Source organism: Syngnathoides biaculeatus, chromosome 15 (genome assembly GCF_019802595.1).
Source record: "Syngnathoides biaculeatus isolate LvHL_M chromosome 15, ASM1980259v1, whole genome shotgun sequence".
NCBI lineage: Eukaryota > Metazoa > Chordata > Actinopteri > Syngnathiformes > Syngnathidae > Syngnathoides > Syngnathoides biaculeatus.
Window position 1 is genome coordinate 19,832,489 of NC_084654.1, and position 13,901 is coordinate 19,846,389.

Consider the following 13,901-nt stretch of genomic DNA (forward strand, 5'->3'; position numbering starts at 1 on the left):
TGACCCCTGACGGGACAAGCCGAAAGGAAAATAAGAAGAAAGTACCGCATCAATGATGCATGAAGTCGATATTGCATCCAGCCGACGCAACTTTAGGTACACGTGCGTACTTGCACGAGCTCTGATCCAAAACTATTTGAATTCGGCTGCTAACCAAAACAGCAGCACCTGCCGGATGAATTCAAGAGCGTATTAACGACGGTGCACACCGTTCCGCAATGTTATCATTTATAGTTGCAGTCCTCCATAATACGACGACCACTGACCTTGACTTCACAATTTAGGTCCTTTTACATGACCTATCGAGTAATACACTGGGAATGAATGATATTAAATTTTTTTTTTTTTTAAATTTAACATTTTCTCAACCTCAACTCAGTTCATGTTCAAGATTTATATGAAATAGTCAAACAGAACAAAGCATCAATATATTGTATTTTTTGGCACAATTTATACTTTAAAAAGAAGTAAGAATTTTCAATATAAAACATAAAATACAACAATAAATAATGTAATTGAAAATCTGCAAAAAATATTTTATTAAATACTTATTTTAATAAAAATAATTAATATATTTTTTTAAAATCAATTAGATACTTGATTATTCATAATATTTTATTTACTTTTATATTAATATAGACTATCCCATATTCTATATTGGATTAAATTATTTATTTTAAAAAGTATTTGTTTTTTTTATTTTCAATTCAAATTTTACAAGATTATTCTAAAAGAACACAAACAACTTGTACTTTCACTTGTACTGTACCAGTAACATGTTTCAATATAATTCTAAAAAATTGTATATTGTAATGTTCTTTTACTGTATTTTGTCAAATCTTCTTTGTTTATTATTGAATATATTTAAACTTACTTTTAGTCATTAGAACATACTAGTTTTACATTTATTTACATTTATACATATATATATATATATATATATATATTTTTTTTTTTTTTTGCATTCTAAATAATATTGCACTTACAATTGACACAGGTATCATTACAGTTAACATCTATTGCTACAGTAAAATTAAAAATGTATCAAATTTTAAAAATGAATTTTCCCCCAACAGAAGTACCCCCTTCAGCAGACACTTACTTGTAATTTGCTGTTGCATCTTTCCGGAAATATTGGATCGGTGGGGCGGGGGCTTTGGCGGTGACACTAATGAAGTGAGTGTGCGTTTCTCCCACTGTGGAATTTCACGTCCTCTGCTCCACGTGCAGCAAACGAAAGACGAGGAGGCCATTTTTCGTCCGCTGACAGGAACGGGGAGGAAGAGGCGCTGCCTGGAGGTCGGGAGGGAACCAGATGCGGAAAACACGTGGGGAGACGGAAAAAAAAAAAAATTACTTGCAGGAGGTCATTGCAGGTGATGCGGCGAGGCCGAGGCGTGACTCCGCAGAGTCAGGAGAATTGGACCTGCGGCGCAGAGAGGTGGCGGCGGGACTCCGTCAACTTGCAGCAAAGTCAAACTAAAGGAAAACAAGGAAGAACAATCAAAAACGGAAAAGTGGCGGAAATAAGTTGGGCTGGGCTGGGCTGGGCTGCAATAGGATGCGATGCGATCGTGCACGCTTGCCGCCATGTTCTTCTTTTCAAATGTGATCACATGCATCATGAAACCAAATTTGCACAAATCATACTTTTTGAGGTATCGGCCTCAATATAAAAAGTCTACACAGCCCAAAAACCTCATTTGAGCGTAATCTCCAAGGCAGCAAGCAGTCAGCCGCCATGACAAGTGCAGCAAAGCGCAGCGCGGTAGGAGCTTTCTGGGGAGCAAGGCCCCCCAATTGGACCCGATCCCACCTCACAGCGCGTCGTTCGGCCCGCTTGATTAAGGATTAAACATGTCGTATAGCACACGGGACACACAAAGGAAAGTGTGTGTGCAGGGCGCAAATTTGAATTTCTACACTGACAAAAAGAGACGATTTGTGAAGGTGCGACTTTCTCGCACTGATGTGGATCGCAGCACGGCTTGCTTACGTACGGCTTCTACAAACGCGACCCAGCCTAACGCAAATCGATAACTTCGTGAATGGATTTGCCTGGAATCGTCGACGGAATCGGTAAATCAGCATTCCGCTGATGGATAACATTCCAGTCGACGTTGACGTGCGGTCGGTCGCTCCACGACGTCGCGTTCTGAGAAAATACACAATTTGACTTTGGTCACGCTCGCCTTTTCCGAGAATTTTTCCACGCCACTTTCACGTCGCTGAAATTGGAATATCACTGTTTAACACTGTCAACAATCCTTCCACTTAATATTTTTTTTAATTTCTTATTAGTTTAATATATATTTTTACAATTGCTTCTGTTAAAATTAGCATTTGAAATATTTTAATATGACTTGTAAGATATATTGAAGAAATAGTATTGAATGAATACTATATGTTTAATATTTTTAGGATTAAAATTTATCATTTTATATATATATATATATATTTATAATACATTTTATTGAATAGTTATTTTTGAAAATATAACAAACATGAATATCATACAAATACTATTTCATTTATTTATTACTAATTCAGTATACATTATTGTATGATTTATTTTTGTCATGTATTTTTATGTTGGTGTAGTTTTATATTTGAAGAGCATTTTGAATACAGTTAATTTTTTAACATTTTTAATTTAAGATTAATTTAAAAATAATCCCATTTCAATGTTATGTTCTTTTCTGTTACAGTAAAGACTTTAGTTTCTTCATTTGTTTTTCAGCATAATTTTATTTATTCATTTCAATTAATAAGTGAGGTTGCCAATTTTTCCTTTTTTTAATCACCTGTTTTACATCCGTGAAATTTATTGAGACGTGACTTGATTTAGAGCAGGGGTCTCAAAGAAGCGGCCCGCGGGCCATTTGCAGCCCACGAGATGATATTGTGCAGCCCCCACCTTAATATGAAAGTATGATGGTCGTGCGGCCCTTGAGTTTTATACGGCTGGCACTTTTACGGTGTTGTGTACGGCGTAGACCAATCACGGTGTGGTGTCTGAGATCGACCGAACTTGATGCAAGCAGAGAGTTGTTGAGAGCGCGTCGCCAAGGAGATTTTTTCACACAAGTTGTAAACACCGGCGTCCTTCATCTTATTTTGTTAAAAAAAATGTTTGAGAAGATGGGATTGTTTTTCATTTCTACTTTTAATTCCACATAAGTCCATGTGCGCTGAGGCGGCGACCCAGCCTCAGCCAGACTCCGCCCCCAGAGGCCTGAAGTTCAATTGAGCTTGAGACCCCTGATTTAGAGCCTTCCTGGCCATAATATTAGGTACATCAGAAAAACGATCAAAAACGCTTTGTTTGTGAGGATAATACTGTTTTTGTACGTGAATGTTGATTATTGTTATCGTTATTACAGTGCAATAACAAATATCGCCTTTAGCGATGGTCTTTTGCTGTGTCTGTCAAAAAAAAAAGTGACATTGATATGAAGACTTGGACATGCCTCGCTTTGTTGCTTCGCCTTTTGCGGCAAAAAACTAGCATCTCCTCCCTCGCGTCTGTTTCAACCTGCACAGAAGATGGAAAAAAATATCATTTTTTCATGCACTGTGACGGAAAGAATGACATTAGCACGGGCGCTACACAGTAGTGCAGCATTTACGGAAAGATATGGCAACCGCCGCAAGGTGGAAATGCGCGATGTTGACGGTACGCGGGGGCGGACATGCTAGCACATTTTGTACGCTTAACTTTGCTAAAAGAACAAACATTCGCCTGGCGCTTCTTCTTCTGCAACAAACCGACAAACGCCACTAATGCTAAAACACATTCATAACTTCAAGAAATCATTTTAATGTGTGAAATTAATCAACCGAGTAGAACTTTTGTTCCAGTATTTTACGTTTGCACCAAGCACATTGACGACGGCGTCAAGGACAAAAGCGCGCCAGATTCGGCGTTCCGGTTTGGTTCCTGGTCGGCGCGCACGACAGAAGGATTTGGCTTTGCGGGGAGAAATTATTACTCGCCGCCGCTGCCGCCGCCGACAGATTGTTCTACCTGACAGAAGATTAATTTCTCATCCATTTTTTAAAAAATGTGACCCCCTCCCACCTCCGGGGATTAAGAACATTAGCGGATTATAAAGAGATTTGCCAAAAGCACAGGTTCGCTGTGCGATGGTCAACACCTGGACGAGGACACGATGCACCCAAAACCAAAAAATGTATTTCTTTTATTTTTTTGAATGGTCTACCAGATCAGGTTCACTTGGTTCTGATAAAGGGGGACTTTGAACTTCATGAAAAATAATAATCAGTTTTGCGTAACACTCAGATGATGGCAGTCTTTTTAAACTATACCCATGAACTCAATTAATTAGTAATACACTGTAATAACACTGTAGTACACTGAGCACGTTGCCATTTTATGGACAATAAAGTGTTAACTACCTTTTTGCAAACCAAACCAGCAGCTCCTACTGAGACAATTTGTAGCTGTTTTATAATGTGGCAACATGGCAGCAATTAGCGCCCATCTTGCCTTTTGTTCAGCCTTCACCCCTGGCCTCACACTTCTGAGGACCCGCGTTCGATCCCGGCCCCGCTTGTGTGGAGTTTGCATGTTCTCCCCGTGCCTACGTGAGTTTCCTCCGGCCACTCCGGTTTCCTCCCACATCACAAAAAACACGCAACATTAAATGAACACTCTAAATTCCACAAGGTGTGATTGTGAGTGCGGCTGTTTGTCTCTATGTGTGCCCTGCGATTGGCTGGCAACCGGTTCAGGGTGTACCCCGCCCTCCTGCCCGTTGACAGCTGGGATAGAGTTCAGCCCACCCCGTGACCCTCGTGAGGATAAGTGGCAAAGAAAATGGATGGATGGATGGACTATTTGAAATTTTGGTCCACATTTTCACAACCATGGACGCTGACAAACTAGATTTGCCTTTGCAGGCTACATAAAATCCCGTGGTGGTCCAGATATGGCCCCTGGACCTTGAGTTTGATACCTATGATTTAAGGTATCACCATTGATTACCAAAAAAAAAAAATAAATAAATTGTCAACTTCACCTCAAGTCGTCTCGATGTGCCCTGTGATTCGCCGACAACCAGTTCAGGGTGTACCCCGCCCTCCTGCCCGTTGACAGCTGGGATAGGCTCCAGTGCTCGCCCTGACCCTCGTGAGGATAAGCGGCGAAGAAAATGGATGGATGGACGATTTGAAATTTTGGTCCAGGTTTTCACAAGAACCATGGAAGTTGACAAACTGGATTTGCCTTTGCAGGCCACATAAAATCATGTGGCAGTCCAGATGTGGCCCCCGGACTTTGAGTTTGACACCTGTGATGTAAGCTATCACCATTGATTACCAAAAAAAACATTTTTCAACTTCACCTCAAGTCGTCTTGATGTGCCCTGCGATTGGCCGGCAACCAGTCCAGGGTGTACCCCGCCCTCCTGCCCGCTGACAGCTGGGATACGCTCCAGCACTCGCCGTGACCCTCGTGAGGATAAGCGTCTAAGAAAAACGGATGGATATCAAAATAATCATTCAAGGCAGCCTTAATTTGACATTTTCTCTTCATTTACTCACGGACAAATGTACTTTTTTTTGTGGCTGGTAAAAAAAAATAAAAAATGCTGAGTGGCGAGTAACTCTGGGAAAGCAGCAGCCACTACGGCCAGTGGAGCAAACAAAGTTCACGTGGAGCCCGACTGAAAATATGAAACAAAACTTGGCATTATTGGAATTTTTCCAGTTCTTGCATTTGTTCTCATTAGATAGTTTAAATTGTGATGCAGCCCCACGGCTGCAGTAAACAAAGAAAAATTAATTTCCTGACTGTAACAACACTCATTTCCCAACGCCTACTTTGTACAGCCGCTTGCCCCCCCCCCCTCGCACCCCCCCCCGCCGCCATCTCAGAGCCTTGTACAACACACCCCTCCATTGTTCCTGATTAATATTTAGGTTCTGAGCCATTATGCCACCAATAAAAAAAAAAAAAAAAAAATCAAATCAACGACAGGCCTTAATCGGACGCGGGGAACCGTCGGCGGCCCAATCGGACTCGATACGGCGCGCCGGGAAAGACGGAGTAGACACAAGTATTGATATTCATTTGCAGTCGGCGAAAGCGAAAATTCCAGAAGAATATGAATCACCGCCGTGTGCAGCGGGGACTCGGCGAGAATTCCCCATCTTGTGAGGAAACGTGTGACATGGGAATTAAAAACCAAAAAAAAAAAAAGGAAAGGAAATGAAGAGAAATATTACCACGGTGACAATGAAAACCACCCCCCACCCCCGCAAATCCCAAAGGAATTGTAAGATTACACAATGCGAGATTGACTCATTGTCTGCGCTTCATCGTCTAATCTATCCCCCCGCGTGTTACCTTTGGACTCTGTTTGAACCAGATCTGTTTCCACAGGCTGCCAATCAGCCCAATTTTTTTTCCCCCCTGGCTTCTAACCGCACGTCGTTATCTTTTTTTTCCTTTTTTTTTGTTCTTAGTCTGTTGCTCTCACCTTAACCTCTTTTCTTCCACTCAACCCTTCCGCTGTCTTTGTGAAATTTTTACCGAAGGTGTAAAAAGCCCACTTTACGGTGCGGCTCAAAAAGGGATTAATTGATGCCGCGATTCATCATTTTCAAGGGACGAGCTTTGAAGCAAAATTGATGCCCCCCACCACTCCCACCAAGTTTGGGTTCTGGTATCATTCGGACAGATTTGCGAGCTCATCCGCTTTTGATAACTTTGGCTTTGCAGGTTTTTAAGTATTTAATTTCCTGGCCAAAGGGCTCACACACGGGGCACGGTTGGAGCCGTCGTCACGTAATTGACGTCCGGCGAGAAGTTTTTGTCCCAGACTGCAGCTTAGCGCTAGTTTAAGAAACTTTATGGCTGTTGCACTGCTCCGACAATGTATTTAATCACCTCATCATATTTACATGAACTTATGAACTATTTTTGGAACCGGAAATCAAGGCTAATGAGTTTTTGAACTGTATTTTTCATGCTGGTAAAACATGCTGAGTGGCGAGTAACTCTGGGAAGGCAGTAGCCACAATCGCCAGTGAAAAAAGTTCACGTTCACTGAAGATATGAAACAAAACTTGGCGTTATCACACTTTTTCAGTTCTTGACAGCTGGAATAGATCATTCAAAAAACATTTTTCAACTTCATTTCAGGGTGTACCCCACCTCCTGCCCCTTGTCAGCTGGGATAGGCTCCAGCACTCTCTGCGACCTTCGTGAGGATAAGCGGTGAAGAAAATAGATGGATGGATGGATGGACTATTTGAAATTTTAGTCTAGATTTCACAAGAACCATGGAAGTTGCCAAACTAGATTTGCCTTTGCGGGCCACATAAAATCATGTGGCGGGCCGGATATGGCCCCCGGGCCTTCAGTTTGACACCTGCGATGTAAGGTATCACCATTGATCACCAAAAAACATTTTTCAACTTCACCTCAAGTCGCTTAGCATTGGAGGCGAGCAAAGAAAATAGCTGAAATAATAATAATAAATCAGGTCGGCATAATTCTTGGATAAAATGCGAGGCGCACAAAAATAATAAAATGTGCATTTTCACTGAAACAGGTTTAGCTGAGGTCATAAAGCGGGGCGGTTAAAGTTGACATTAATCTATGAATAAGGCTGATTGAGCTTTGAGGTGACGTATAATTTTACCTCGCGAAACATGATTACGAGCTTGTTCGGACACAGCGATTACATTCCTCTTCAAACATTAGCTTCACGGACGACCTACAGAGACGGCCGTGAAAAAGACAGATTTCCTCTACTGTTGTTGGTACATATAAAAAAAAAAAATGTCAAAAGGAGAAATGGGATATACACGGTTGTCATCGAACAGCGGCATTACGGAAGCACGCTGAAAGAAACAGACATATCACCAAAAACGAGAAAATGATGTGGCGTTCCCCCAGGCTCCCTTCGTGGTCCTCTATTGTTCAGCGCTCAGACAGCGAGGGAGGAAAATATCTTTGTACAGGCGGAGGACACGCAGTTTTTTTTTTTTTTGCATTACAAGCGCCTTGAAGGAAATCTGATCCCATTCAACCGCTGAATACGAGGACGGCACAAAGCTTTCATTCGGGGGAAGCCAAAATGGTCTCAATTTACAAAAGATAAAGTGGAAATAGATGCCAGATTTCACGACGCGGATTTAAGTCTGCGTTGCGTCTCGGACCCGGCATGAGAATCTTTGCTGGCTTTGATCGCATGCGAGTGCGCGGCGTTGGCCCGAGATGACCTACAATCCGACGCGCGGTCCTCATCGCTCAGTTCAAGCGAGTCTCCGGAAGAAAACAAAACAAAACGACAAATAGAAAAAAATCAGGGCTTGCCAGACAAAGTGTGGCAAGACGAATGCCGCTTGACGTCGGTGGCGACAAGCGTTAATTAGAGTGAGAAACGCTGTCCTCGACTCACAAGCGAGGTTTGGCGTTCCGCAGTCTCGTGTTGCCAGCAGGATGCGGCAGCGTCAAGCCACTTTGCAAGGTTGTGCGTGAAATCCATCGCAGAGATATGACGGCGAGCTTGTCGGCGCGCGGCGAGGGTTGATCGCGATCGTGGTTTTTTGGAGCCCAAACAGGGAACACGGACACATCTCGGAATCCACACCGACAAATTCAATTTAGGGAGCAGCAAATACACAGATATGGTATCATGAATACATTATGGAAAATTCTAGTTCCTCAATTATATTTCTCCACATCTTAATTATCGTCAGAAGGTTTGAACCACCATCCGATCCGGTTTGGTTTCCCCTGTGGGGCCACCACCTTGTCGACACCCACTTTTTCTCACCACTGACTTATGGCTTCAATTTGTTCCATGACTACGCTCAATTACGCCTAAATCAAGTTTCTTCATTGAAATTAATGGAAACGCCATTAATCCGTTCCAGCCCCCTCAAAAAAACTACAGATTTTTGTAATTTAACACAAAAAATAGCATTGCACAGTATTATACTGTATGAAAAGAAAAAGTAATGACATCAAAATACTGTAATTTCCGGCCTACAAGCCACGACTTTTTTCACACGCTTTCAACCCTGTGGTTTATCCGGCATTGCGGCTAATTTGTGCATTTTTTTCTAACAGCTGCAAGGGGGTGGGGGGGCACCCGAACGGAAAAGGTAAGAATTAGGCCGGTGCAATATATGTGCCGAGGAAGTGACTTTTACCGGCCCTGTTAGCACTGGGCTAGCGTTAGCGCTGGGCTGGCGTGTTGCTGCTGTGTTACTGGCGTGTCTCAGTGATATTTACCGATAAGTTTTATTTTAACTCACCCTGTTAGTGTGAGCGAGGCGCTACCATTAGCACTAGCTAGTTAGTTAGTTAGCTAGTTTAGCAATAGCTAACATTAGCATTAAACTCTTTCTGTCTCCCGTCTTTCTTTGTAAATATATTTCAATGTCGGTTTCAATGTGGGCACTTGTGGCTTTTACACAGCTGTGGTGTATGTATGTACCAAATGGTATTTCCTTTACAAATGTACTTGGTGAGGCTCGGTAGAATGTAACGGAACTTTTTGGAGGGGCTTGACTGACGTATTTTTTTCCACTTCCCTTTCTCCGAATTAAATCTTTGCTGTTTTTTTTTTTTTTTTTTTGCGTGCCTTTTCTGCCACGCGTTTCTCGCCATCAGAAGGTTCTCCGTCCTTTGGAGGCCAGATATCGGCATTTTTTTAAAAACCCTCTGCTGGCGTTAAAGCTGTCATCGTCTACTTCTGCTTTGCTTCGTAGAAGTACTACGTTCGTACTGCAGTGCGGAGAAGACGCCACTCATGTTTTTCCTCTGATTTCTAGCTTCAATTCAACGCACGCCATCCACTTACACATTCTTCTCAGCACTCACTTTCTTGGGAAATGCTTAGAAAAAAGTAATTTGGGGGGAAAAAAACAGAATGCAAAATGCGCTCCGGGCTGCCTGAACATCTTATCCCAGTCAAATTTTTGCGAGTGAATCACAACTCTGTATTAAATAGTCTAGCGGCCCGTTCCCCTTAATAACGGTTTCCACTGTTAACAGCGGCGTGCGCCCAAAGGGTCTTGAATGACAAATACAGGGCACGCACACGGTTGTGATTAGCTCGAATATCCACGCGAGGAGCGAGAAATTGAAGATCATTATGCAGTCGGACGGCAAGTAAGTGTACAGTAGCCGGGTGGCCGATCATCTCGTGTAAACCTTAAAAAAAACACGTTATTGTTATTCCGCAGATGGCCAAAAATACCTGCTGAAAGCGCCGTTTTCTCCTGACTTCATCTGATCTCCGCCCTCTTAGTCGTCTTCTCAATCTATGATTATTTTATAGATATTTTATTTAGCATTTGTTACTTTTTAAATATTTTATTGGTATTGTTTTATATGAAGCAATATTGTTTGAAAATATCTGATTATCTGATACAGGGAGTCCTCGGTCTACGACTGAGATCCGTTCCGACAGTAGCGACTTAACTGGAATTTGGACTTCAGTCGGATTCCACCATTAAAGTCAGAATTTACGTCAAAATACTTTGCATAAAAAACAAATACATTGAAATATGTTTTAAGATGATGTACTAAGCATTACTGCTGAGAGGTGGATGGAGAAGAAGAAGGGGAGGCTGCGCTTCGCTATCGCGAAGGAACCTGGTCCTCACTCCATCTCGACAAGTATCAAAGAACCTTGTTTTGTGATCACTGGATCCGACGTCGGAACGGAACCGTTCACATGCGCCAAATCATGGCCTTTGTCTTTAATAATTGTCATCACGGTCTGGAGCTTCGTTTACATGGTAACGGACTTTCTTTTGGCTACAGAAGCATTGCTAAAAAACACAGCTTTCTTCTTTGGGGCGATAATGTCGAAAAAGGAAGGCGAAAAATGCAAAGATACTCCCGGCGCAAAAACACGGGCAAGCATTAGCAGGGCGTTGTAACGTCCAAATGTCTTCAGTCTTAACCCGAGGACTCCTTGTATTCTGATTTGATATTCATGCTCAGAAGAAAAAAAAAAAAAATCTGATGTTACTCAAGTTACTCAGTGGTTGAGGTTTTATTCCCCCTGTACTGTACTTTCTTACTCTTACTTAAGTACCGCACAGTAAATATACTGTATTTTTCACACTATCAGGCGCACCTTCAATAAATGGCCTATTTCAAAACTGTTTTCATATATAAGGCGCATAGAATAGACGCTACAGTAGAGGCTGGAGTTACGTTATGCATCCACTAGATGGAGCAGCACTAAAGGCTCAACATTGATCCATGTATAAGGCGCACCTGATTATAAGGCGGACTGTCGGCTTTTGACAAAATTAAAGGCTTTTAGGTGCGCCTTATGGTGCAGAAAATACAGTAATTATTACTTTTTTACTTGAGTCATCATTCTAAAAGAACCATACTTTTCAATTTTAGGCCACTCTACTCACTCATGATGTCTTGCTCACTGGGTAGCGGCGCTATGTAGCATAACAGCTAGCCTGCTGACGTCATTTATTTTAAAGCAAAAATAATAAATAAAATATGATGCAACCGTGACTCAATGAGCCATTCAGCTTAGGTCACCACACAAAGTCAAGCTGACTTCATTCATCATTAATTAGCCGCGGCGGTGAGGACGCTATCATGATAGCGAGGTCTGAGTCACACGTCGCGCTCAACTGGGTCACCGCGTGACCTCTAAACAAAATGTTCCAATGTATACTTTTCCCTCTCTCTTGGATCATTTTCCGTATTCAAAAAAGAAAATATTCTGGAAGCGCTGGCATGGCCCGAGGACGCGCAACTGGAGACAAGCTGTTCTCCCTCCAAACACAGATTTGGGCTCACATGACTCAAGCTAGCGAGTAGCTTTGGCCCGCGGTCGTGCCTCGCAGCAGCAGGCGCTTCAGCAGAGTCGCAGCCGCAGTTAACCTACCTCAGCGCCCATGTGCAAAGCCATTGTTTGAACCCACTGCTAGGAAATTCCCCACATGCAAACGCCGTGAAGCCGTCGAGCACCTGAACGCACCGTTCAAACATATCGCTTTTGAAAACGATCTAGTTCGTTCATTCGGATTTTCACAGTGTTTGTGTGTTTTCTAAAAGCCAGCAGGGGGGGGGGGGCATTCTTGGTTCCACTGAGAACTACAATGGGCCAGCTCCGTTTTTGATAGCAAAGTTTTATGGCTGTTGCCTATTGACTGCCACTAAATGTTTAGCGCAATAATGGCATCATTATTCCATGAAAGATGCTAAATAACGTTCACACATAATATGCAGAGGAATTGGTAGTGAAGCTAAAAAATACATTCCTGAGTGCAATAAAAAAAAAAAATGGAAAATTAACCTTTATTTAAGCCAGCATTTGATTAAAACGTGATTTTTTTTTGTTCATTACTTCACTTAAATTAAACATTCATACGTCTGTGAACTATTTATTAAAGTATTTTAATCATGGGCAATCAATTGATTTTCTTTCCATTGGCAAATTTTTAAAAACCTATAAAATCTATTTAAAATTAATTAAAATTATTTCTACAGTTATCTTTGAAGATAACAGCTAAAAATACTGAAAACTATGAAGCCTTCCATTGCAAAAATAAATCATGTCAGATTCAAATCCCCAACCGCAGAACTGTGAGGTGTTGCCTACAAATACACATTTGGCTTATTAAAAAAATATATATTAAATAAAAAACACAAACGCTATGAATAAAAAAACAAAATCGAGCTATCTGGTGATTTATAGAAGAATAACTCGCACAAAAAAACTCGGCCAAATTTCGGACGCGAGGACACGCTTGGACGACGCCGAGCTGGCATCTGATCGAAACAGAGTGTGAAATTTGCGCTCAAACATTCATGAACGTGACATCACCGCTGTGTTGTGAGTCAGCCTCGAGATGACAACAAAGCCGAGGCGGCGGGTTGGGGGGGGGGGGCACGCCAAGCGGAAGGAAAAACAAACGACACCTGAACAAGGAGGCCAAGTATGACCTCACCAGGGCAGGGATGCCGCCATCGCCCGGCATTAGCAAGGAAGACTTTAGGAGTAAATCCCCCCGCGTGCTTTCCTGCCGTCCTCGGCGGCAGACATTCAAGCCGTGTCAAGTCTTTGATAAATCATGCAGTGTTTACTACTACGGCGGCGGCGAGAGGGAAAGCCAAATCCCCCAAAAACATTTGGCGTGAGCTATAAACTGCATAATTCATCAAAATGGGGATGAAACCGCGCCCAATCTGCAGAGAGTGTATTGGTTGCTTCCAAGAAGCAAAAACTGAGCGGTGCGGCTTAACGGTTCGTTCAAAAGAGTGTAACCGTATCCCAGAAATTTTGAGGTCATGAGTCCGGTTAACGTCGGGTTGAGTGAGGGAATAAAATGCACAAAATGAACAGGAACACACAAAAGTGCAACATTAGTAGTTTATCGACATAAAAGAATGTGGTTGGGCGTTGGGCTAAGTAGCTTCCCACCACCATGGCGTGAACGATTAATCCAGGAAATTGGAGAGCATCTGAGTGCCTTGAAAATCACAAAATTGTCGTCTTCTATTTGGGACAAGTTGAACACTTTGAAGAATTTATTTTGCTGTCAACGCGACTCCTCCGCTAACGTTACGCTTTAGAAAGAGCATGCGGTTCGGGTGACGCTCTAGGACAGGGGTGTCAAATTTAGTTTTGTCACGGGCCACATTGCAGATACGGTTTCCCAAACGGAGCACCGTTGTGGGGCCGCAGTAGCTCACCGTTATCACTTATGATATGACAATTTGAAATTTGGGTACAGATTTTAGTAAGAATCATAGAATGTGACACGTCGCCGGACGGATCGGTGATGCGGACTTCGTATCGGTCTGTTGCGGTAAAGAGGGAGCTAAGTCGAAAGGTGTAGCTATCGATTTACCGGTCGATCTACGCTCCTACCCT